The sequence below is a fragment of the Amblyomma mixtum genome, chromosome 10, assembly GCF_055824585.1.
Source record: "Amblyomma mixtum isolate Tamu chromosome 10, ASM5582458v1, whole genome shotgun sequence".
Taxonomy (NCBI): domain Eukaryota; kingdom Metazoa; phylum Arthropoda; class Arachnida; order Ixodida; family Ixodidae; genus Amblyomma; species Amblyomma mixtum.
In genome coordinates, this window is record NC_143021.1 from 116,146,009 (window position 1) to 116,172,871 (window position 26,863).

Below are 26,863 nucleotides of genomic sequence, written 5' to 3' on the forward strand. Positions count from 1 at the left end.
TGGCGGGGTGGGGGTGCATCGGGAGAGTCCAGTATGTCAAAACCAGGGACATCGACTCTGCCTCGAGCATAATTTAGAATCGCAGTTTTAGAGTCACTAAAAATATGCCGGGCTTTCATGCGGGTGATAGCTTAGTGCAATGGCGGCTTCCTCTGCAGCCTCTGTAGAGGTGTCTGGAGGCGGAAGTAGTGTGAGGAGGGTGGATGAAGAGGAGTCCACCACAGCTGCTGTCGCTTCATCACCCGTGCAGGCCGCGTCCACCCATTAGGAGTCCGGCTTGGAGCCGTACACTCGATGGAGTGCCTTCGCACGGGCTCTGCGGCGTTGCTCATGATGGGACGGGGGCATATTCCTGGGGAGTGGCTTGATGAGGAGCTCCCGGTGAAGGGGTCGTGGGATGGTGAGGAGGGTTTGGTCGTTGGCCGGTATACTGATTCCGCGGGAATCCAGGACATACCGGCCTGTGGAGGTTTGTGTGAGCCTGATGCATTGGGCCTGTCGGTGGGCTTCCACCAGTTCCCCGATCGTGTTGTGGAGGCCCAGGCCTAGTAATCTGTCCGTGGGTGCGTTGAGGGAAAGATGAGGTGCTACCTTGAATGCCTTACGAATCAAAGGATCCAAAGCGTTTATATCATATTTGGATAGTTGTAGGTAGGAGGTAGTGTACTATCAGCAATGAATGAAACGCGAACAAGAAAACTGAGATGACATCTCAAAGACGCGGTAATATTAACTCCTTAAATGGAAATGCTAGTGCTATTGAATACCACTCCTGAAGAAGAGTCTTCGCGCCTTCCAAGTCAGAAGAACCCGAGCAAGTATTGAGCTTCCCCGGGACAAAATATTCTTACTTTGCCTTTCGTGGCTCAGCTGCCTTGTTCGCGTTTCATTCCTTTCTGATAGTACAAGTGTACAATTGGATTGGATTGGAGCAAACTTTATTTATGCCTGCAGTTGGGCGCTCGCGCGCCCCGACGAGGGCCTACGTCGTCTACGAGGCTGCCGTTACTCGGCGCGGGTCCCCGCTCGCAGTTGCCGGCTCGCTGGGTCCCTGCCTTTCGAGCACCCCGATGACCTGCTGGACGGCCCATAGCTGTTGGTCATGGTCGTTGCTCTTCGCGGCTGCCTCCAGCCGCGGCGGGATTGTTCCTGATCTTGCTTTCTTTGGATTTCTGATGCAGTCCCACAAGATGTGCGTGTGATCTGCCGGCTTCCTCCGGCAGACTCTACACGTATCAGTCGGGTAGGTCTCGGGGTACATGCGATGCATCAGTCCCGGGCTCGGAAGCGATCCGGTCTGGAGCTGTCTCAGTAGTACCGCCTCCGCTCGACTCAGCCTCGGGTGCGGGGGTGGGAGAGTCCTGCGAGCCAGGCGGTAGGCCTTCGTGATTTCGCTGTAGTCGGTCATGCGGTCCTTGGCTCCGAACCACGTCGGACGGTGTGTTGCCGGGGCGCGCTTGGTTAGCGCTCGAGCCGCTGCGTGTGCCCTCTCATTGTAGTTCGCACTGCGTTCCGACGCGTCGCCCGCGTGCGCCGGAAACTACTTGATTCTTACTCTTCTGTCTTGCAGTTTAGTCGCTCGTAGTACGCGCTCGGCCTCCCTGCAGACTTGGCCTTTGGCGAAGTTTCGCACCGCCTTTCTCGAGTCACTCAGCACCGTGTAGCAGTCTGCCGGCGCTTCTCACGCTCGCTGCCGTCCTCGTGGCGCCGGTCGATGCCTCTATGACGACCGCTGCGAAGGCGTTCCGTTGGTATTCGGCCGCGTCCACGTACCGCGCGTGCTCGTCGTTGGCGTGCAGGTCGATGAGAGCCTTGGCCCTCGCCGCTCTTCTTCCCTTGTACACACGGCTGAGGACAAATGCATGAATGAGGCGACATAGGTCGCGCTCCTTCATGGCTCTATGATGTCCCGAATCCCTGCGGATGAGGTGCGAAATCGCGCCTACAAACTCCTTAAGTTTCTCGAGGGTGGTGGTGTTGTGTCATCCTTCTGGATGTGCAAGCCCAATACACGGAGAGTGTCAACCTCAGGCACCGGGTCACCATTCAATTCAATGGCAATGGGGGAGCGGGGAGAATGGCGGTTCTTAGGCCGGATGAGGAGCAGTTCGGACTTCTCTGAGGAGCAAGGCAGTCCGATGGTCCGTGCGTAGTTTTGGGTGAGGGTGGGTGCTTCCTGTAAGGTGTTCTCTATGCCGCCGTCACTGCCGTGGGTGGTCCACAGTCTGATAACGTCGGCATAAAGAGTGTGCTACAGGTAAGGTATGGTTGCCAATTTTCGGGCGAGGGGGATGAGGGTAATGATAAATGTTTTGCTTAGAAGGGTTGTTTTGTAGGCCAGTTGATCATACATATTTCAAGAAATGCTTTGGCGCGGCAGACAAGGACAAAACATAGAAAAAACACCACAGAGCGCCAACTATTAACTGATTTTAGTGAAACCCGCGTCACCGAATATATGCTTTGCGTTCATCAACGAAAAAAAAAGGAAAAAGATAACATGCAATGAAGAGAGCATTAGGCACAAAATGATTAGCACCCATAGCACATGTGACACAAGCGAACATCATCATGCCCCAAATCTTATCATTCTGATAGGAATTCTAATTCTCTCTTGAGAAGCGTCACAGATGGATTGCTCACGCATGTGCTTGTCCCCGAACGAAGGATGACTGCTGCTTCAAAGATTTCTCTTTGAAGCTTGTCTTTTCTGCGGCCTAAAATACCTGTACCGCTGAAGAGCGGGAAACAACCGCATTGTTTGCAGTGCGCGGTGCAGTGCATTCTTTGCAGTTGGAAGGGGTTGACAGCTTGTGAAGGAACTTCAAAAAGTGTTCTGGTAGTCGGGCGGTTTTGCGTCATATCGACGACCACTTCCGTGAAAACAACCTTTCTTTGCTCCTGGCAGACAAAGAAGCAGGATTCACTGTCCTTCCTCGAGCGCTCTTGGACGAAAAAGCCAGACAGGTCATCAACAAGAACTTCAAGAAAACTAATCTTCTGCCGTCCGAGGCGAAGCAAAGCGCCGTCTCTCTCCTGTGTGAGCTGAATCTGCAGACCCTAGCAACTAAGGTTTCTAAATGCAAACCTGAGGGATTAACCATCTTTTTTACCGCCAAAACCCACAAAGACTCTTGTCCGTTCTGGAAGACTAACGGACCGAGACAGCTGGCTGTTGCCCGTCAGCAAGTTTTTGCAGTCCCATCTGGGTCAACTTAAACCGGAAGATCCGTTCAAAGTTTCCAGGTCTAATTGTGTGGCTGACATTCCCAAAGAACGTGCTCCAAGGGCCAATTCTGCCTTTTCGGTGGATGTGGAGGAACTTTTTTATTCAGTTCCTCACGGTGATCTTTTCGTTGCTGTAAGGGAGTTGATAGAACAGTCGGGTGCTGTTGCCTTTCGGAACGCTTGTGGTGTCTCCATTGAATCTTTTCTAGAGCTTCCAAAATTTTATCTTGAGTCGACTATTGTCAAATTTGAAGACCGGTGTTATGTACAGAAAAAAGGAATTTGCATTGGGTCCTGTGTTGCCCCTGTTCTTTCTGAGATATTCCTTGCTAAGTTTAACCGCCAGCTTGCGCTCAATTTGACACACGGTTGCGTCGTGAAAATTTTGAGATATGTAGATGATTTATTGGTTATTTTAAAGATATCCCAAGCAGACGTTCTTCAAGATATAGCCGGAGAAATTCTGTCTGTTTTTTCTAGCGTGTTTAATTCCCTCCGTTTCACCTCTGTGTTCCCGTCTTCGCAGTTTCTAAACGAAGCTGCGCAAAAAACACAAGAAAAAGGCGGAACACGACAGACAGGAGCGCTGAAATTTCAACTTTATTTTGGAAGTACAGATGCAACGTATATACACAGCCATGTCAGGGGGGCGTACCAGACAAAGAAAGCAAGAACAAGTGGAATCTACAAGGTCATAATGAGACAAGCGCGACACAAGCAAACCAAAGATCTTAACTAATATAACACGTGAAGGGGAGAACTTTGAGTGAAGGCAAGAATAAACAACAGGGAAAAACAGGGAAAAAACGCCAGACCTCGTGAAGATGAAAATTGATTCTGATAACAAAAAAGTAAAAAACCAATAAAAGCGATAAAGGCAATAAAGTAAAACAGGGCAATGGAAATGTAAAAGATAAGATGCCAACAAGTAACACGGCAAAAATACTAACAGCTAAAAATAAGAAACATAACCCACAGAAACATAAGGTAAAATTTTGTGTACAAATAGCGGAATGAAAGTTGGCGGGATAAAAGACGATTACTTAAGATGGGAAGTTAAAGCCTCGAATTTTGTGCCAGATAGGCGAGTTCTTTCTCAGATAGCGACCCTGAAGGCTTGCTAATGCACTTTTCTGAGTCAGCAGCTGTTCTGACTGCCTCAACTATTTCACGGGGCCTCGTGCTTCTGATTGTGGCTATTACCCGAGTTTTTTCAAAGTGCGGCAAACAACCTGTTTCTACATCTTTGCAATCCCAACAGTGGATACCGATAAGACGGCTCTTTTGGACATTTCCGTTGTGATCATCTTCTTTTAGTCTTTCATTTAAACAACGCCCTGTCTGTCCAATATACTGCTTCCCACAGGACAAAGGGATGGAATAGACAACTGAATGAGTACATTGCACAAAATTCTTCTGGTGCCTGATACTGCATATACTCTCTTTTTTACGAGTATCATTGACCTTTCTGCAAAGCTGGGAAAGTCGCTTTGGGCCACTAAAGATGACTTCAACTCCAATACGTTACCCAATTTTCTTCATGTGCGAAATGCGATGCAAGTAGGGCATAACAGAGACTTTCTTTCTATTGGCGCTGTCAGTCGTGGCAGTCGAATCGGGTCGTTTTGATTTTTTAAGGATTGCTTCAGCGACTGAGGCTAAAAGCTTAGTGGGGTAGCCAGCAATTTCTAATCTAATTGTTTGCGCTAAAAAACTGGTCTCGATTTGGTTTTCATACGATTTTACCAGGGCATTTCTAAAGATTCCTTGAACTACGTACATTCCTTTTAACCGACTTAGGGTGGGCTGAGTGAAAGGAAGTACCGGCCCCTTGGCTCATAAGACCAGCATAGGTGATCACACTTGAAATGAAGGCCCAATTCTAAAAATCTCAAGGACCCATTAGTCGGAAGTCCCTTTACCTTTAAGGAAGTACCGGCAAGAAGCCGGTGCTGCCTTTCACTCAGCCCACTCTATGTTGGCTAAAAGGAATGTACGTAGTTCAAGGAATCTTTAGAAATGCGTTGGTAAAATTGTGTGAAAACCAAATTGAGACCAGTTTTCTAGCGCAAAGAATTAGATTAGAAAATGCTGGCTACCCCACTAAGCTTTTAGTCTCAGTCGCTGAAGCAATGCTTAAAAAATCAAAACGACCCGATTCGACTGCCACGGCTGACAACGCCAATAGAAAAAGGTCGCTGTTATTCGCTACTTGCATCGCATTTCGCACAACATGAAGAAAATTGGGAAACGTGTTGAAGTCGTCTTTAGTGCCCCAAAGCGACTTTCCCAGCTTTGCAGAAAGGTCAATGATAATCGTAAAAAAGAGAGTATATGCAATATCAGGCACAAGAATTTTGTGGAATGCACTGATTCAGTTGTCTATTCCATCCCTTTGTCCTTTGGGATGCAGTATATTGGACAGACAGGGCGTTGTTTAAATGAAAGACTAAAAGGAAATGATTAGAACGCCAATGTCCAAAAGTGCCGTCACATCGGTATCCATTGTCCAGATTGCAAAGATGTAGAAACAGGTTGTTTGCCGCACTTTGAAAAAAAACTCGGGTAATAGCCACAATCAGAAGCAAGAGGCCCCGTGAAATAGTTCATGTAATCACAATAGCTGCGTTAAAAGATAAGTGCATTAGCAAGCCTTCAGTGTCGCTATCTGAGAAAGGACACGCCTATCTGGCACAAAATTTGAGTCTTTAACTTCCCACCTTAAGTAACCGTATTTTTTCCCGCCAAATTTGATTCCGCTATTTGTATACAAAATTTTACCTTATGTTCCTGTGGGTTTTACTTTTTAGCTGTAAGTTTTTCCACGATGTTTCTTATTTTGAGCTGTTAGTATTTTTTGCCATGTTACTTGTTGGCATCTTATCTGTTTCATTTCCATTGCCCTGTTAACTTTATTGCCTTTATCGCTTTTATTGATGTTTTTTTTGCTTTTTGTTATTAGAATCAATTTTCATCTTCACGAGGTCGGGCGTTTTTTTCTTTTTTTCCCTTTTTTCTCCTGTTGTTTATTCTTCCCTTCATTGAAACTTCTCCCCTTCACGTATTATATTAGTTAAGATCTTTGGTTTGCTTGTGTCGCGATTGTCTCATTATGACCTTGGAGATTCCACTTGTTCTTGCTTTCCTGGTGTGGTACGCCCCCTGACATAGCTGTATATATAAGTTGCATCTGTACTTCCAAAATAAAGTTGAAAGTTCAGCGCTCCTGTCCGTCGTGTTCCGCCTTTTTCTTGTCCATTGTGTTTTTTTGCTCTGGTTCGTTCAGAAGTAAAAACGCATGCCATGATCTATATCATGTTTAATCAATGGTGGCAGCTTTCTGCCAATCACCTGAATTTATAGGCCTGTCCTCGTAACATAGTCTTCAGTTAGACGTTTCAGAAACCGCGGACGCCTCAAACAGACGTCTTAAAGAACTTTCCAAAAGTTTTCCAGAAGTTTTTGAGGAAAGGAAATGTATGTGTCTCGCATATCTCGATGGACACCTTAAATACGGTCAATGCTACCGTGCGGCTAATCAGGAGAATCGCCAATCGTAAGAGAGGTGTTAAGGAAAAAGACTTGTGTAAGCTAGTGCAGGCGTTTGTGCTGAGTAGAATAGTGTATGCGACGCCTTATTTGAAGTTGGACGCGACGGAAAAAGGAAAGCTGGAGGCTATGATTAGGCAGGCGTATAAAGCGGCCCTTGGGTTGCCTGACAATGCGTCTACCGAAAGGCTGCTGAGATTAGGGGTGCACAACACCCTAGAAGAACTACGGGAGGCGCACTTGGTGATGCAGCTCGGTAGGCTTTCAAAAACAAAGGCAGGAAGGGACATATTGGAAAGGATCGGCATTGGAGTTGACGTTCCAGCCAGTGACACGAAAATTCAGATGAGGCGAGAAATGCACAAGGGCTTGTACATAAAACCTTTGCCCAAGAACATGCATCCAATACATCACGAGGACCGCAGGAAGGCAAGAGCCAAAGCTTTACATGCTAAGTACGGGAAGTACAACGGGGCAGTCTATGTAGATGTCGCCGTGTATAAGGACAAGGATGCATTTGCAATTGCTGTGGTGGACGGGCGTGGACGCTTGATCGCCTCTTGATCAGTCAAAACCCGCTCCCCAGAAACTGCAGAGGAAGCGGCGATAGCACAAGCTATAACTAGTAGTAATGCTGACCTGATCGTCAGCGATTCAAAAACAGCCATCCGAAATTTGGCGAGGGGCAGAATATATGTCACCGCGGCGCGATTGCTGAATCCGGCCACGGAGCGAGGGATTACAGAGGCGGAAATTGTCTGGGTACCTGCACACTCTGAGAACCCTGGGAACTAGACGGCTAACATGAATACTCGAGGTTTCGTCAGCCGAGTAGGTGAGCCGGACGTCCCGGGAATGTCCACGAGAGATGGGCTGGTATCCTTTCATGACATTACTAATTATTTCAGACTTGAGCGGAGGATTTACCCATCCCCGGCCAAGCAATTGGTGAAGGCGCAGGAATGCGTCCGGCGACGATTGCAGACTAGATGTTTCTTCAACCCATACGTGTTGAGCAAAATCTACCCGGACATTCAGCCGGAGTGCAAATGGTGTCACGAATTGGCAACCTATGACCACATATTATGGAGCTGCAGCATAGCACCGCCACCGGCGGATATTATGCGTGATCCTTCCCTCGAGCAGTGGGAGGCCGTGTTGGCCAGCTCAGACCCGGTCATCCAGACCAGGGCCGTGGAGTGGGCCACCCAGGTCGCCGTCAGCCATGGGTTCTCTCTGAAGAAAATAAAGTTTTTCCATCCATCCATCCATCCATGAACCTCGCCGTAACGGGAAGGGAGGAAGATGGAAGTGAACGAAGGCATTGTATCCACTAGACGCGCCTTTGTTCAAATCCCAAACCATCGAGCTGGCATGGCGGAATAAATGAATGAATGAAAAACTTTATTGTACTACAAGGGTTCTTTCTCTAAGCGTAGGTGGAGCCCTCAGTCCAGGGCCCCAGCGGCCTTTACAGTTTTGCGAGCCCTGTCGATCAGCTTGAGCTGCTCTTCAGGCTTCGAGCTCGACAGCGCAGCCTCCCACTGCTCCGGTGTTGGTGTGTTGTTTATTGGCGCTGCCTGCATTTTCTGACAGGCGCATGTAACGTGGTAAAGCGTTGGGTGTTCACCACATAGCGGGCATTTGTTGTCATATGTGGTAGGATAAATTTTGCTGAGTAGACTGAGATTGGGGTATGTATTAGTCTGCAGTTGTCTCCAGGCAACCGACTGCTCTCTACTAAGGTCTTTGTGGGGAGGAGGGTAGGTCTTCCGTAGGGCTCGTTGGTGTTCTAAGAGGGCTCCATACCGTCTAGTGACTCCGTCCAGTTCCCCTTCTGTGCGCGCCTCCAGGTTGGCGTATGCTCGGGCGTTGCCGTCCGCACATTGGTTCCCTTTGACAGCCTCATGGCCTGGTGTCCACGTGATGAAGCATCTCGTAAAGGTGATTGCCCTAGCCTTGATGATGGCGAGTGCAAGTGCTGCTTCCTCAGCCTCGAGGATGTTCTTGGTTTTTATCGAAGCGCAGTTGATTTCCCTGAGCTGGTGATCCACCACGCTGGCTACCGAGCCGTGTCGGTGTCTGTATGTTGTTGCGCCAACGTATAATACGTCTTTTGCCCCGGCGAAGCTTCTTTCGTGGAATTCGGGTCTTGCCTTTCTTCTCGCCTTATGTATATCTGAATGCATGTTTTTTGGAATTTGACTGATCTCAATGATCCTCCTGATTTCATTTGGAACGCTAGCTGTGCTATTGATTTCTTTCAAAGCGTCCCTCATGCCCCCCAACCGCAGCGTGTTTCGGCCCGTTTCCGACAGCATCAGTCTTATTTTCTGCGCAAGAAGGTGGGCCTCGATATGTTCTTGTACTGTGTTATTTATGCCAAGTTTAAGGAATTTCTCCGTCCAAGTGTTGACCGGCAGTCCTAGAGCGCATTTGTATTTGTATCCTTTTCTAAGTATTGCCTCTAACATCTCCTTTTCTTGCTCGAGCGGTGTTTGGTAGGGGACGCCGTATAAGATCCTACTGACCACGAGGGCCTGTACTAGCCTACATGTGTCTTCCTCCTTCATACCTCTTCTTCTGTTAGAAATTCTTGCAATCATCCTGGTGACCTGTGCTGTGGTATTTGCTAGCTGTCTGATCGTGTGATCAATACGACGGTTGCTTTGGATCCACATGCCAAGGATCCTAACTTTCGATACTTCCGGAACCTTCGTTTTCCCTATGTAGATAACTATAGTGTTTTGCAGATCGTACCCTTTTCTGTAGACTCTGAGCACCTCGGATTTTTCAGGGGAGCATGCAAGTCCACAGTGTCGGGCGTATGCGTTGACCATGTCTGCTGCTCGTTGAAGAAGCTCTTGTTTTTCTCCTAAGGATCACCTTGTCACCCAGAGTGTGATATCGTTTGCGTGTGATATGGCATGCCTGATTCCTTCACTTTCATCGCGCGCCCTTGCTAAACCAATCACTGCAATGTTAAAAAGCATAGGTGATAGTACAGAGCCTTGTGGTGTTCCTTTTTCAAGGGTGTTGAAGGTGTCAGTCCTGATGCCTCTGATTCCAATGGTACCGGTTCTGTTAGTCAGAAAGGCTTTCACATAGTTGAGTATTCTCTGCCCGAAACCCAGTTTGCTGAGCCCCTCCAGCACAGCCCTGTGACTGACGTTGTCGAAGGCCGCTTTAAGATCGAGAGCGAGCAAGATGTTTTCTCCATATTTTGGGACAGTAGTGAGCACCTCCTCCTTGATCTGCAGGAGAACGTCTTGTGTTGATAGGTATTTTCGAAATCCAAACATAGTGTGCGGCATGAGTTCCTTGTCCTCAAGGTGGGTCTGCCACCTGTGATGCACAACTCTCTCGTACACTTTTCCCAAGCATGATGTTAACGAAATGGGTGTAAGATTTTCCAGGTTTGGAATCTTTCCGTACTTAGGAATCATTACTATTTCCGCATGTCGCCAGTCGTCCGGGAGGGTCCCTTGTTCACAGTGCTTATTGACGAATTCCGTGAATCTTTTGATTGAATTGTCATCCAGATTCCTTATCATGGCATTGGTGATGTTATCCTTCCCTGGTGTTGTGTTCTTTGTGGAGGACATCACAGCGTGTCTGGCTTATTCTATGGTAAGGGGTTCGTCCAGAGCGGGATTCGCTTCGCCCGTGTATGCCAAGCTGCTGTCCGCGTGTGTTGCATTGCCGATATGACGCTGCTTGATGTCCTGTAGTATTTCCTCGTCAGTGCCTTGGAACTGGTGCGCAATCCTTTGGGTCGTCTTACGAGTTTCGGACTTTGTCGTGGTTGAGTCCATGAGAGCCCTTAGCAAGGCCCATGTATTGGCCCAACCTAGAGTCTCTTGCAGTTCGTTGCATTTTTGGTTCCAGTCGCGCCTCGAGAGCTCCGTCGCATATTTTTCGGCTTTTCTGGTGACCTCAGCGATCTTACGCTTGAGCCGCCTATTATGCTTTTGCCTTTTCCACCTTTTTAGTAGGCCCCGTCTGGAATCCCACAGGTGTAAGAGATGTTTGTCCACCCCGGGGTTGGTAGTGAGGGCGACCTTTCGGGTTATTTTTTGCCAGTCCGTCTTGATTCTTGCGACCCAGCCTTTTATGTCGGTGATCTCAGCGTTTTCAGATTGTGCCCTGGATTTCCTATACCCTTTCCAGTTTGTCAGTCTAGCCTGGCCATGTTGTCTCCTATCGGGAGGGTTTCTATATGGACGCGCAAGATGCAGTGGTCACTGCCTAGAGTTTCGCCGTCGTTTTCCCATCTTGCGTGCCTTACCCCTCTGAGAAATGATAAGTCTAGACACGAATCTCGGTTGATGTTGTTCCCCACTCGCGTGGGTTTGGTGTGGTCAGTGATGAGGGTGAGCCTTCTACAATCAGCTTCCCTGGCTAGATCCCTGCCTTTCTGGGTTTCCCAAACGTGGCCCCAGCTTTTATGTCAGGCATTAAAGTCCCCCAGGATAACGATACCGTTCTTGCCTGCTGCTGCTTCTGCCTTGCCTAGCAGGTAGCTGAAATTGGCTTTCCTCTGGCTTGGCGGGCTGTACACGTTAAGTAGGAAGGTGCTAAATTTCTTGGCTTCTCTTTTGGGTAATGATTTCTATAAGGACGTGGTCAATGTCTGTACCGTCGATGTCGTGTCTGATTGCGGTGACTGCTTTCGCAACCAGCGTGGCGACCTTGCTCTGCCCCTGCCCCTCGTAGACGGAGTACCACGCGAGAGTGAGTGAGCAGCCGGTTTCCTGTAGGGCGATAATGTCTGGCGGCGAGGTGCAATTTGTGATGTGTTGTTTAAGAAGACCCTGCTTTCGGCGGATCCCACGCAATTCCCCCGCCACATTTTGAGGGTTTCCAACTTGACCGAGCGTTTACGGTTGCTCGCCATACTGAGATGGCCTGTTAAAGGGTTTTCCTCTGGATTTCATGGCTGTGAATTGTACTAGACGCTCTCTATCCTTGCGTGTCTCGTCTTGGATGTTGGAGATGAGGTTGCTAAGATTTTCCAGTGCATTCTTAACAGCAACCATGGCAGTTGTAAATTCTTGGCGCCCTATAGTTGTCGCCTGATCTTCGTCTGTTTTCGGGTTAGTGTTGTTCTGCCTTGTTCTTTGGGCCTTTAGTTCGTCTATCAGATCGTATAGTTTCTGTCTCAGGTAGGCGTTCTCTGCCCTGAGCGTCTTAATTATTTGTCTTAGCTCTCGAACTTCCTCGTTAGGTTCCCCATTGGCGTTGTTAGCTATCACTGTTTTCGGTGTGTTAGTGTTTTTAAGGCGAAAGCCTTTAATGTCTCATCGTTGTAAGCAGCAGTTGTCGACAGAGAATGTCACGCTTTTCAGTTGGTCGAAACGGTCGTGACGTCACAGTGCGCCAATTTCAAACGGGGCCAATTATACTTTGGCTAGTAACCATGCAACCAATTGAAGGGACCATATAGTGATGCTCCAAGTAAGTAGGACTGAGCTCAGTTAATTGCTTAATTACCCAATTAGCCTAATTAACTTCTCTAGTCAGGCCATATAAATAAATAAAACCTAGTAAGAAATTGGTCGAGCTCGGGAATCGAACCCCGGTCTTCGGAGTGCGAGACGAGCATGCTATCCACTCCGCCATCCCAGCACGATGGTTTGGAATGAACAAAGGCACATCTAGTGAATACGGTGTCTTCGCTCACTGCCATCCTCCTCCCTTCCATTCCGGCGAGGTTTAGGTGTCCACCGAGATATGAGAGAGAAATACATTTCCTTTCCTCAAAAACCAATTAACCGACGAGCGAGGCGTAGAACCGAATGGGCGATGGCGTTCTATGGACTCCCTGGCAGCGTTGCAAGACGCTCTCGCGTTCAACTCTTGGAGGCGAAGCTTAACATCTTAACCACACATCAGTGACCACACTTTAGGTCAAAAAAGTGCACCCCCCCCCCCAACCTCCTGAATTTTGACGGGTGTCCACCGAGATATGTGAGACAGTTACTGCGTAATTTTCTTTCCTCAAATAGAATTTTCATTTTCTTCATTACGGGCCATCTTCGTCTTTCTTCTTTCACTCCCACTTCCTCCGTTCCTCTACGGTGCGGTTCAGGTGTCCACCGAGATGACAGAGATTTACTGCGCCATTTCCTTTCCTCAAAAACCGTTGCGTTGAAACGGCAAGGCATCGCGCCGAACGGGTGGTGGCGTTCCGTGGACTCCCTGGCCAGCGCTACAACACGCTGTCGCGTTCCACTCCTAAAGGCGAAGCTTAAGCTTAAGCTTAATTAGCAGCTAATTAGTATTCAGGCATTATCAGTAATTAACCATTAATTAGTGGTTTGTCATCACTTAGTAATTAGTACTCAATTACATGTGACGCCACCAGTGCCACAGAAGCACTGAAAGTGGTGCGGAAAACGCTTTCGCCTCTACGCACTTTAGACAGTCAAAGTGCCCCTGAATATTTGGAGCAGTGAGAGAGGTAGGCAAAAGATGCTCTTTCCAGCTCACCGTAGTTAGCTTCCTCCTTTTTTGGTGTGGTTTTCTTCTGCTGCTGCTTCTTTTTGGTTTCCGGATCCTCCCGGGTCCGGGACGCCGATCTCGACTTTGATCGTGATCTCGATGCCGATCTGGACTTGGATCTCGAACAGGAGGCCTCGCTGAACCAGCGTTTCCGGGCCCGGCCACGTCCGCAGTTGTCTCCGCCGCCTGCTTCCTCTTTTTTTCTCGTCCGTGGTGTCGGTTTCCTGAGGCGTTCCTTGCACTCCTTTTCCCCTGTAGGAGGCGCTTCCGTGCATAGCACACACCTGGGCTCGCAGGAGTGTCCGTCCTCGATCACTGGTTTGGTGTATTTAGAGCAGACGACGACGTCAGGTGTCGGGCATACGTCCGCCCTATGTCCGGCCTTTAAGCATGTACAGCAAACTTGCCGCGATGATCGATAGAGGGAGCAACGTATCTCGCCGCCGTAATAGTAGACGTAGCGCGGAACGATCTTTCCCTCGAAGGAAATGACCGCGCTTCGGGATTTGCCAAGCATTCTTGCATAAAGTATTTTGACTCCTTGGGTACGTACCCGAAGATGTGATAGTAGTTCAGTTGGCGTGGTCCCGGCGTCCACTCCATGAATGACACCGTTGCACGAATTGTCCGGCGCGGCCACGTAAGCCGTCACTGCATAGTTGTTTGCACCAAAGCGTAGACTCGAGATACACTGCACAGCACTGGCAGTCTCCATGCTTGGCGTACTGAGTATAGCGATGTTGGATCCGTTGCGCAGCCGTATAAGGAAGCTAACTTCGTTGCAGATGTCTGGTTTTCAGCATGCTTTGGTTATAGCCCGGGCCATCTGATGCGTGCTCAGTTCGCTGATGTTGAGTCCATTCTTCGGTCTAAGGATGACTTTGAAGTCGTTTTTTGGCAAAGCAGGTAGCTTCTCTCTTCCAACGGTATTCCACTGCAGTTTGGTTTGGCTCAGCGCTGAATTGTCCGCCGCGTCTGTCCCGGCCTCCGGAACGGCAATCGGTCTTGAGTTCTGGTATTTGGCAGTGAACCATCCCCTGTTGTCGATTGTTCTCTTCTGCGAGAGGTCAGTAGCGTTGTCGGTAGCGTTGTGGGCGCTTTGAAGATTCTGTTCGAGCGGTGTCGTGGCTCCGGCCGACGCCGCCGCGTCAGCGTCCGCCATCCTCACGAGTGCGGCGTGAGCTGTAGCAGCGTTCCTTCGGGCCGACTGCCCGACGCCGCCTAGGCTTAGCGTGGCGTTCTCCGCCTTGGATTTTCAAACGGGCCGGAAATGGCAAAATCTGGACTTACGGATGTATAGCGGGTATCCACGGATTTCGCTTGATCAGTAGAAAGCGATGGAGTACTTCATTTTCTACTGCGTTGATGTTTGCCGGGTGAAATGAGGCGTCGAGGCAGGAGCACTTGCGAAAGGCGCTTTCTTCGTCTGGCCCCCTAGCGGCGTCTCCGAGTGGTTAGCCTGCTCGTCTCGCACTCCGAAGACCCTGGTTGGATTCCACAACTCACCCAATTTCCTACTCAGTTTTGAAGCGAAAAGCTTCACTACGCTAGCCAACACCGCGCTTCGCGTGAGCCGGCGTATGTCGGAGCACGAGTGGCGTTACGCATGGCGCAGGCTATGGTTGTATTAAAATGACCAAGTATTCAACCAAGGAAAGCCATGTATTACCAAGCCTAGCCATCAATATGCTTCGCATCTGACTAGGCTTAACCTTAGCTAAGCCTCAGCCATTTTTTCTCTGTCCTCTGATCTTTCAACTCTCCTCTATCTGCATGTGGCAGCGGTGGTGGCTTGGCTCGAGCCAGTAGGCAGGCCCGTGCAATTTTCCTTTTCATTCCTCTCAGTCACAACAACAACGTAGAACAGGCGCGTGCTGCCGCGCGCTATGCGTCATCGTTTGGCGTTCGCAGCAAGCGCGTGATTATCGCGGAGGCCGGCTATAGTATAACCGCTTGCCAGAGAATAGGCGTGCGCATTCAACATGGAAGGAGAAGAGAGTGATACTACCGATACAGAAGTGCTACCACGGGAGTTGGTTGAAAAGGAGCGAAGAAATGAAAGGCGGCAAGCTCAACGAGCGTCCGAGACACCACGAACAACGAGAAGAACGTCTCGCTAAACGACGCAGCAAAGCCGAGTCTGAAACGCCAGAAGTACGAGAGGCACATCTCGGTAAACGGCTTGAAAACGAAGCTGAACAGCGACGTTCAACATAAACATAAGCTGAACCCAAAGCCTCACCGCAGTTTTTGCTTCAAGACATCCAGGCTTAACCTTAGCTAAGCCCCAGCCATTTATCTCGTCTGAATAGAAAGGTTAATTATCATTAAATTATCATAGGATGCCTTAAATCGCGTTCCGATATCATTCGAACACCATCGATTAGGTATCAATTAAGCACGTTTCTAAGCTGATGTGTAGTGGCTGCGACTGAGAGAAGCAAGAAAAGGAAAGCGCACCGGCCTGCGGACTGACTCAAGCCGAGCCACCACCGCTGCCACGTGGATAGAAGAGCATCGAAAGAAAAGAGGAAACAGAAAAAGGAAGACAAAAGACACGCGTCGCAACAACCACGTCCGCGGAAAGGAACGCCGGCTGAAAAACCAGATAGGCACCCACTTTCTTTCACTCACATTCGCGCCCCTGCGCCATGATGTTAAGCACGCGTGAATGCCCCGGCCATGTTTTAATTTCTACTTTCACTTCTCATATGCTTCCTTGCGACAGAAGGCTAGCACTCCATGCTCCCCTGTGATGCCTCACAATCCGCATATCTTTTACTCGGGGGTTAAGGTTACATAAAAAAAAGACCTGACGGTCACCACGTGTCAACGCCATATTCAGTGACAGCTGTTAAGAGATATGTTGTGGTTGACAATATCAGCGCGACCTCTTGTCTGTGTAGTTCTATAGTGCCCTTTTCAGTATACAACACTGCTTTACACAGCAGCGTATAGAGCTAGTTCGGTCGAAAAGCCATCGGCGTCGTAGTTGGCGGCACCGCGCGCCGGAAAGAAATCTATCATGCCAACAGTTTGCCGCAAAATGTTGCAGATGGTGTGATACCATTCAGCGTTTCGAGCAGCATAAACTTACTAGTTAAGTTAGCCTGCGGCAGAAATTCGAACCGGCGTCCTATAATCACTGCTGCGGGTATCCACCGAGATGTGTGAGACAGTTACTGCAACTTCCTTTCATGAAATCCAATTTTCGTTGCCTTCAATACGGCACCTCTTTCTCTCTCTCTCTATTTTTTCAAACTCCCACCTACCTCCTTTTCCTTACGGCGGTGGTGGTGGTGAAAACTTTTAATTTATGAAATAGAATTTGGGAGCCACAGAGTGGCCCCGCTACATGGTCGGCGTCCCTAGTCCGGGACAGCGCATGACAATGCCCCGTCTCTCGCCCGTTTCACCAGAGCCCTTTGGGACTCGAGCGAGGAGCAGTTGAGGAGGGCAGTCTCCCATGCCTCTCTGGAAGGGGTAGGGGAAGGGGGAGGTGGGGATTTTGAGTAGATGCCCACACCATGTGGATGATATCACAGGTCTCCCCACACTTCGGGCATCGCCCATCCGTGTTAGGATCGTAATGCTTTAAGATTGCAGGACAGAGAAGAGTACCTGTCTGCAGGCACCTTACAGTTCGCTCCTCCGTCTTAGCCCCTTTGCAGGGGCCGGGAAAAGGCGGTGGTTGTCGGTATAATGCGTTATTATTTCTCTGAATCGCAGCAGAGGCTGGTTAGTCTCCGAGCCAGAAGAGCTGGGATGAGGAGCCCGGTGAATAAGCGCTCGGGCAGCCGCGTCAGCGGCCTCATTACCTCGTAAGCCCTGACGGCCAGGAGCCCAAATGATTCTTTTCGGTGTTGGATCAGTGGCAGTCCGTCTTAGAATGCAAGCAGCTAAGGGGGAGATCTCCTCTGCAAGTAATGATCACATGCTTTTCGGGAGTCCGTAATGACGATTCTCGAATTGGCGGCAGCAAGCGCTATCGCTACTTCCTCGGCTCGCATTGAATTCGGGGCTCGAAAAGAGAGTCCATCAATGTGCATTTCCTGGTGAACGACAGCGGCCGTGTAAAATCCCGTGGGCGATGGCCCTGCTACGTCTACATAATATACACCGGCGCGGGAGCCGTGTTGTCTCTCAAAAGCCCGAGCCCGCGCTTGTCGTCTGTTTTCGTGCATGTCGGTGTCCATGTTACGGGGGAGCGGGGAGACCCAGAGCATATGGCGCCACAGTACTGGGGTCCGCTCCGCCTCCTCTGGGTCCACCGAGATGTGAGACAATTACTGATCCGTTTCCTGTCCCCAAGAATTCGTTCCGTTCAAAGCTGTTTCCAACAGGCGAAGGCGTTGCGCTGAACAGGGAATGACTTTCCTTGGTGGTGGTGGTGAAAACTTTTAATTTCTGAAATAGAGTTTGGGAGCCACAGAGTGGCCACGCTACATGGTCGGCGTCCCTAGTCCGGGACACCGCATGACAATGCCCCGTCTCTAGCCCGTTTCACCAGAGCCCTTTGGGACTCAAGCGAGGAGCAGTTGAGAAGGGCAGTCTCCCATGCCTCTCTGGAAGGGGTAGGGGAAGGAGGGAGGTGGGGATTTTGAGTACATGCCCGCACCATGTGGAAGATATCACAGGTCTCCCCACAGTGTGGGCATCGCCCATCCGTGTTAGGATCGTAATGCTTTAAGATTGCAGGACAGAGTAGAGTACCTGTCTGCAGGCGCCTTAAAGTTCGCTCCTCCGTCTTACTCAGCCCCTTTGCAGGGGCCGGGAAAAGGCGGTGGATGTCGCTATAATGCGTTATAATTTCCTTGAATCGCAGCAGCGGCTGGTTAGTCTCCGAGCCAGAAGAGCTGGGATGAGGAGCCCGGTGAGTAAGCGCTCGGGCAGCCGCGTCAGCGGCCTCATTACCTCGTAAGCCCTGGTGGCCAGGAGCCCAAATGATTCTTTTGGGTGTTGGATCAGTGGCAGTCCGTCTTAGAATGCAAGCAGCTAAGGGGGAGATCTCCCCTGCCAAGTAATGATCACATGCTTTTCGGGAGTCCGTAATGATGATTCTCGAATTGGCGTGGGCGGCAGCAAGCGCTATCGCTACTTCCTCGGCTCGCATTGAATTCGGGGCTCGAAAAGAGAGTCCATCAACGTGCATTTCCTGGTGAACGACAGCGGCCGTGTAAAATCCCGTGGGCGATGGGCCTGCTACGTCTACATAATATACACCGGGTCGGGAGCCGTGTTGTCTCTCAAGAGCCCGAGCCCGCGCTTGTCGCCTGTTTACGTGCATGTCGGTGTCCATGTTACGGGGGAGCGGGGAGACCCAGAGCATATGGCGCCACAGTACTGGGATACGCTCCGCCTCCTCTGGAGTGCAGTCGTGTTGGATGTGTAAGCGGTTTAGCAGGCGGCGCCCAGGGGCCGTCTGCATGAGCCGCGTGTATTGGTTCACGAGGTGGGCCTCCCGCAGCTCCTGGTAGGAGGTTAGCACCCCCAATGCCTTGAGTTTGGCATTAGAGGTAGCCACCGGGAGATCCAGGGCTCGCTTAGTTGCCTTGCGGATGACGGCGTCTATTCGCGCCTCGTCTTGCTTAGTAGTGCGGAGATATGGCACGGCGTAGAGGATCCGGCTAGTCACGAAGGCATAGACGAGCCGAAGCGCGTCCCTGCCCCGCAGACCGCCCCGCTTGTTGGAAACGCGGCGGATCATGCGCCCTACCTGTTCGCCTACTCTCTTGAGTTTCAGAATGGTGGAGTCCGGTCTGAGTCTGTGGTGAATGAAAAGGCCCAGAATACGGAGCTCCTCCACCTCTCTAATAGGACCTCCTGACAGAGAGATGTGAATTGCTGTCCTATCCTTTGGGTTCGCTCTGACATGCAAAAGCTCTGATTTCGCTGGAGCACATTGGAGCCCACAGTCAATGGCATACGCATCGACTATGGAAGCGGCCTGCTGAAGGCGGGCCTCCATGTCCCCAAGGCTCCCCTCAGTGGTCCAAATTGTAATGTCATCTGCATACAACGCGTGTTGAATGCCTTCCACCCGAGCCAGTTGGCTTGGGAGGTGCATCATAGCTATGTTGAACAGGAGCGGTGATAACACCGCTCCCTGAGGGGTACCCCGTGTTCCCATCATGTAAGGGCCGTATTCCTCGCCCTCAATCCGAAGAAAGGCCTGGCGATTAGTCAAGAAATCTCTTACATACGCGTAGGCCCTAGCCCCACAATCGGTAGAACTCAAGTTGGCCAGGATGCTTCCGTGTTTAACATTGTCGAAAGCTCCTTTCAGATCAAGGGCGAGGATGGCTTTGTCATTGTGTTGCATAGTTGTGGGTCGTATTACATCCCTGTGCAGCTGGAGAAGGACATCCTGTGCAGACATGTGGGGGCGAAACCCGAACATGGTAACTGCAAAGAAGCCCTTACTCTCCAGGTATGGAGAGAGGCGATCCCGAACCATCGTCTCCATAAGCTTGCCCGCACATGAGGTCAGTGATATGGGCCTCAGGTTGTCCGTATTCACGGCCTTACCTGTTTTAGGGTTTCCTTGGACTCCCTGCAGCGCGACAACACGCTGTCGCGTTCCACCCCTTCTTTGTTGGCTCCTTTCCTTTAAATTATAACTACGGCTTCGTTTTGTTTTGTTTGATCTGTTTGTTTTCTTTTACGAACATGCACGCGAACGCGTTCCCCTTGCGCAGTCTGGGACGCGTCGCCAATTCGCAACAAATACACAGGTTATCCCCTCGAAACTGCTGCAAAAAAAATATAGGGCAGTTGTGTTGTATGTCAAACTCCAATTTATCCTGTCATTCGAAATATCCAACTGCCCACCGTATCCTTCACGCGGCGCAGCGCTCTTAATCATTGGTTCGTGCATACGAGTCTGCTACGCCCTTCTGGCTGCCTGATCGCAGCCATAGCGCAGTGAAACAAACACGACCTGAACGTGTGGTGGTTCGACACCGTCCTGGAGAAGCCACTTCTCGGGATGGTGAACGCCTTTGTCAGCGATGGCGAGAGTCCGGAGTCTTTCAGAGGTAGCCGCGTAGCGCTCATCCTGAAGCCTGGAGGGTGTCCATCTGACCCTCAGGCGTGGCGTCTGATGACTCTGCTTAACGCAGATTACAAGATCATGGCGTCACTGCTGGCTAAAAGGTTGAGTAAGGTTTTAGCTGTGCTCGTAAGCCCTGCGCAGACCTGCAGAGTACCCGCACGCTCAGTGTTCTTTATCTCTCGCACTAACCAGAAAGCCTCTTTCGAAAATTTGGAGCATTCTGCGAAGCCTCAGTAGTCAGCCGGCGCCATTAAATCCTTTTGAGTGCGTAGCTGTGAATGCGAATATTTCTCATCTCGACGCAGCGGAGGTTTTCTGTTCTAAGATAATTGCTCGTTCATCAGCCGTATCGATGCCACTACCTCCCCAAAGCTTCATCTCTTCACCTAACACCGCCCTCCTTGACGAACCGTTCACTATGGATGAACTTCATGCGGCTCTGGCAACTACCAATAAAAGATCCTGCCCTGGACCAGATGGCATAAGCTACACAACCCTCTCTCATCTGACAGCTAGCGCCAAGGTTCAACTCCTCGCAGTTTATAACACCTCCTGGGAGTCCGGCCCCCTTGAAACGTGTTGGAAGCGCGCGCGTGTCATCCCTATCCTCAAGCCTGGAAAACCATCAACTGACTTAAACGCCTATCGTCCCATAGCCCTTCTAAGTTGCGTCGGGAAGTTGATGGAGAAAATGGTTCACTCCCGTTTAACCTGGGACCTGACGAACAGGGGAATTTATCCTCCGACCATGTCTGGTTTTCGAAAACGACGCAGCAGCATTGACAATGTTATTGTCCTTGCCAATCGGGTCAAACGCAGCAAAGCAGTGTGGTCTATGAGCATTGCAGTGTGTCTTGACGTGAAGGGATCATTTTACAATGTCACACATGAGGCCATTCACTCAGCTGTACAATCAATTGGCATTACCGGACGAATGTATGACTGGCTGCGTGAATATCTTCCCGAAAGATCGATTTTTATGTCAACAAGTGAAGGTGACAGCTCCGCATCAAATATCTCGCGGAGTACCTCAGGGGGGTATACTAAGTCCCACCCTTTTTAATATCTCACTTGTTGGCTTGGAAAAATGCTTGCCAACGACAGTTGAAATCTCCCTTTATGCAGATGACATCTGTATATGGTGTTCCGGATGCAATAGGCGCATTTTGCATGCCCGTCTACAGACGGCAATAGGCTGCATTGAATCATTCTTAAGCAAGCGCGGTCTCGCCATGTCGTCAGACAAAAGCTCAGCAATTGCATTTTCAAGGCGTGATCTTTCGCGCTACGTGCTGAAAGTGGCTGGTACTCCAATACCGCACGTCACAACCCATAAATTTCTGGGGGTAACGTTTGACCGGTCACTGTCATGGTCCCCACATGTGCAACAGATGAAAGTCAAGCTCTGCTCTTACGCCTCTATTTTTCGTATGCTCACCGCCAGCAGAAGAGGCTGTTCTACACCTTCATTACTACGACTGTATGGAGCGCTCTGTGAAGGCCTTTTGCGCTAGTCTCCCAGCTCTGGAGGGTATTTCACAAACAAATATTAACATCCTTGAAGCCATGCAAGCTAAAGCCTTGAGAATCTGTCTCGGCCTTCCCAAAAACACCTCCACGATGGGTACTCTAGCTGAGAGCCGATGTCTATCGGCATCAGTGCTCTTAACCCAGGAGATCCTTCGGGCCCAGGTGCGGTTTGTGGCTCGTGTACCAAACCATCCACTCGCTGAGTACTGCATGGAGAAAATTTCTAACATTCTCCCATCACAGTACGAGCGTCCTGTCACAACCTCTACCGCACCTTGGAGTTACGCAGCATGGCAAATTAAGATCACAATCCCTGGCATTAAAGGAAAAACAAACACCCCCAATCCCGCACTTAAATATTTTGCGCTTGAGCACATTCATAGTTGCTACAATGCGCACCGCCACATCTACACAGATGGCTCTGTCACGTCCTTATCCTCAGCGACTGGCGTCTGGATTCCGTCAACATGCACCACAATTTCAGCGATACTCAGTCACCGCACCTCGACTACTGCTACCGAGCTGGCTGCTCTGGGTGTTGCATTTACTTACATCCTACAACAACCGCCAACAGCGTGGGTTATCTTCAGTGACTCTCGCTCTGCACTACAGGCGATAATTTCACCAGGAAGCCTTCACGAGCAGATCGTCGATGACTTGAACAGGTTACACACCGAGGCCTGTGAGTTACGTCACCGTGTTGTGCTTCAGTGGTTACCCGCTCACTGCGGCCTCGCAGGCAATGATCGTGCTGACGGTGCAGCAAGATCGGCGCATGGCGACACCTCCATGTTCCTACCCATACCCTTTTCTCGTAGTAATGCCGCGAGACCTCTCTGCTAAATCCTGGCAGATGCAACGCTCTTTGTGGTGTGATCCGTGGCGTCCATACAGACCCCTCTTTCGCATCGACCCCTCTTGTGAATTCCGCAATGCCCGCAATTTAGATAGACGTGACTTTAATTGCCTGCACCGAATTCATCTGGACGTTGCCTTCACTAAATTCTATCTTTATAAAATTGGTGTATCAAGTAGCCGTCTGTGCCCGACATGTGGTGTGCGCGAAGATATTCAACACTTGATCTGCCACTGCCAAATCTTTAATACTGATCGCAAGGCACTGTTAGGTGCTTTAGGACTTCGTCGGGACGACCCCGTGCACCTGGAGCATGTCTTTGGACCCTGGACTGATGCGACTTCCGCTGAGCGAGGGACAAAAGCTTTCTTAGTTTTTCTAAGGGACACGGGTTTAGTGGACATACTTTGATAATCATGTGTGTTTGTGAGTGCGTGAGTGTTGAGTATGTTTGATGTCATTTTTTTTCTCTCTCTCTTTCACCCTCATCTGGAGTTGCATGCCAGGCCCATAACCCGGCAGACCTCTCCATTATACATTAAAGTTTCTCTCTCTCTCGCACTAACGCGTGACTTGTTCACGTTCACTTCGAGAACGGGAATACCGAATTGTTTCGCCTCACACGATCAGGCGAAAGCTTTTGATCGTGTCTCGCACCGTTACGTTTTTGGCGTTCTCAGGGCTTTCGGTTTTCTGCCGGAGTTCGTTGGAGCGGCTGTATTCCGATCTCACAGCCCGCTTGGTCTTCAGTGGAGCGTTGAGCGACCCCTTCGACCTCCAGCGTGGCATTCGAGAGGGCTGTCCCCTGTCGCCGTTGTTGTTTGTGTTTGGAACTGCTCCTTCGTCGAACAGCCGAGAGCCCATCGATACGCGGATTTCCCTTGCCGGGCCAGGTTCAGGTGAAGGTGTCAGCGTACGCAGACGACGTCTCCCTGTTTTTGCGGGACGAGGACAGATACGCAGCGTTTTTACAGCTTTTTACATGTTACAGTGAGTTGTCCGGCACCCTACTCAACTGGGGCAAGAGCAAAGCTCTGCGCTTCGGCGCTTTCGCGTTACACCTGCTGGGCAATGTGGAGTGTGTCTCGGCAGTGAAGGTGTTAGGCGTTGTGTTCCTTTCCTCAGGGGAGGTAGCCCGCGAGTCGTGGTCTCAGATCAGGGCAACCGCACAGAGACGTCTGAGAGCGGCAGCACGTTTCCGTCTCTCGCTGTTAGAGCGCGCGTTTATTATACGATCATTAGTGTGCGCGTCCCTCTTTTACATCGGCCGTGTTGCTTGTCCGCCGCGCACTTTCACGCATCGCCTGGCCGCCCTCTGCGGCAGTTTTTTTCTGGGTGGGAAAGAAGGAGACTGTTGATCGCGCTCTCCTCCGTCTTCGCAAGCGCATGGGCGGGTTTAGCCTGCCCAACCTGCGGACAATGTGCAGCGTTCTCGCTGTCCGAGGCGTCCGCGACCTGGTCAACGCCACCGGCTGCCCGGGGAGAGGACACCTCGCCTACCTTCTCGGGACGTCGCGGCGCCTCTTTTTTGGTCATATAGTAGGTCCTTCAGTCGAACAGCAGCCGAGGTTCTTTCGGTATGTTTGTCTGGGCACCCGAGTCTCTCACCGCTACCCTGCCCGAGGAATAGGTCGGCACACTCACTCATGAGTGCACTAATATCGCCTCACTCACACTCACGTCTGTGAGTGTGAATGAGTGGTAGTGAGTGTGAGTGGACGTGAGTGTGAGTGCGAGTGAGTCGACTTGAGTGTGGGTGGTCATGAGTGTGAGTGCGAATGAGTGGCTGTGAGTGTGAGTGCGAGTGAGTGGATTTGAGTGTCGGCGGTCATGAGTGAGTGCAAGTGAGCGGTTACGAGTGCGGCTGTGCGTGAGTGAGTGCGTGTGAGTGCGAGTCAGTGGATGCCAGCATGGGTGGCCATGAGTGTGAATGTGAATGAGTGGATGGGAGTGTAAGTAGAGATGACTGTGAGTGAGTGGATGTGAGTGTGAGTAGAGATGAGTGGACGTGAGTGGCCATGAGTGGAGGTGAGTGGCCATGAGTGGACGTGAGTGGACATAAGTGGCAATGAGTGGTTGTGAGTGGACGTGAGTGGCAATGAATGGATGTGAGTGGCAGGTGGATGCGACAGCGAAATCGGTCGCGTATTTTCATGTCGACAGCTGAGGGAAGCAGCTATTCACTACTGAGGGCACTCGAGGCAGCATAAGGCATCATGCCGGTGCCTTTGAACAACCGAAACAGAGGATTCCGCTTTCATGGGAACGGCAATCTTTTGTTGCTTTTGTAGTTCACCGTTGCCACGGGCGCAGGCCCTTCACTGATGCAATGAACCCTTAGAGTTTTGTTAGATCCTTTATCGAACCTCGCGTTGGCAGTTTTCAAAATATAGATAAATGTCTCTTGCCACGCTCCCCGCACGGCTCGATCTCGTATACACAAGAGTTACAATGCTTGCTGCTGAAGCAACGGCTCTCCGCTTCTCGACGATAACTACCGTAACATGGGATCTCGAGTGCTGCAGTCAAATCAGGTTATATTTTTTTGTCCGTAATTTTTTGACGGGCAGCAAGGCGGAAGACTGTACGCTCAGCGCACCCATTGAAAAGTACGAGGAGTGGGCTGAGTCGTTGCTGGGAGTCAGGGACCGCTTCACACGTACGCTTCAGACATCAGAAGAAGTCCCAGCCATTGACAACCACCTACTACATCTATGGGAGGCCTGAAGAAGTCTCACACCGTGGTGGAAAACGCAAAAACATAACCGCAAGCTCAAGATCAAGATCGCGAAATTAAGCTTGCAAGCAGAAGAGTATGCACAATCTCTGGCCGAAAACAACTGGTTGGCCAAATGCGACTCCATGAAAGGCAGCCTTAGCACCACGGCGGTGTGGAGTCTTCTGAGATGTTTGATAGAGCTTTCCAAGTCTTGCGGAGATTAGCAACGTAACCTCTAAAGAGCCCTACACGGCTTCGCAGGCACGGACCAGCAGCTAGTTGCAGCCCTCGCGAGCAAGTACTCTGTACAGTGAAAGACAACGAGCCAGTACGGGATTATGAGGGTATGGACAATCCGGACCTGGACAGAGAGTTCGAAGTGGAGGAAATACAGGCGGCGCTTATGGCCATGAAGTACTAAGAGGTATTTGGAAAGGAATAATGGTGCCAGGACTTACTTTCGGCAATGCGGTTCTGTGCTTAAGGGTAGAAGTTCAGTCGAGATTAGACGTAAATCAGAGAGCTGTTGGAAGATTAGCACTAGGTGCCCATGGCAAAACCACAAACGAGGCAGTACAAGGGGATATGGGCTGGGCATCGTTTGAAGCACGGGAAGCTAAGAGTAAGAAAAGAACGCCTGAGGAAATTGAACGATAACAGGTGGGCAGCTAAGGTATTCAAATATTTGTACATAAAGAGCGTTGACTCACAGTGGCGGAAAAGAACTAGAAAACTAAACAGTAAGTATGCCGGTCATGAGAGCGGAGAGAGAAAGAGCATTAAACGACAGGTTAAAAACGCGGAAGTTAAAAATTTGATGAATTCAATGGAAAGGAAACATAGTGTAGAACTATATCGATACTGGAAAAGGCAGATCAGGAAAGAATTTTCCTATGATAACTCAGGAAAAACTCAAGAGGCAGTGCCCTACTTTTTGAAGCTAGGTCAGGGTGTCTTAGAACGCGCAGCTACAAAAAGAAATTTAACGAAGAAGATGACACATGTGCAGTGTGCGGCAGATCTGTGGAAACAATTGAACACCTCATAATCAAATGTGATTGTATCCACCCGGATGTCGATGCAGGCACAGTCACTCTTCCTGAGGCCCTAGGGTTTAAAGATATCAATGGTCATGTAAATAAATCTGCAGTGGAAGTTAGCAAAAAGCGATTGGAGGATTGGTGGCTGAAAAGCAGAGATGTGGCATAAGGTTAAAATTGTAGGAAACCGTAGGTAAAGATGATGGCGAATCTTAATGAGAATTGCCAACACAGTAAACAAAAAAATAATAAAGAAAGAAAAGCTGAGCATGGTGGCAATTGCCACCACCCCGTTTCAAAGGGGGCGCTCCTATCCATCCATCCATCCATCCATCCATCCATCGAGGCACAGCGCCAGGGAACCACAGGGTGAGGGTGGGATT

At 50.1% G+C, this 26,863-nt stretch overlaps 1 long non-coding RNA gene across 1 annotated transcript in view; it reads right to left on the reverse strand.

Annotated features, from left to right (window-relative positions):
* LOC149326734 (uncharacterized) overlaps positions 1 to 14,052 on the reverse strand; it is a 131,721-nt gene extending 117,669 nt beyond the window's left edge. Inside the window, exon 1 of the long non-coding RNA XR_016286556.1 lies at positions 13,270 to 14,052. This is a non-coding gene — a long non-coding RNA (uncharacterized LOC149326734). The remainder of the gene's footprint in view (positions 1 to 13,269) is intronic.
* Between the last annotated feature and the right edge of the window lie 12,811 nt (positions 14,053 to 26,863).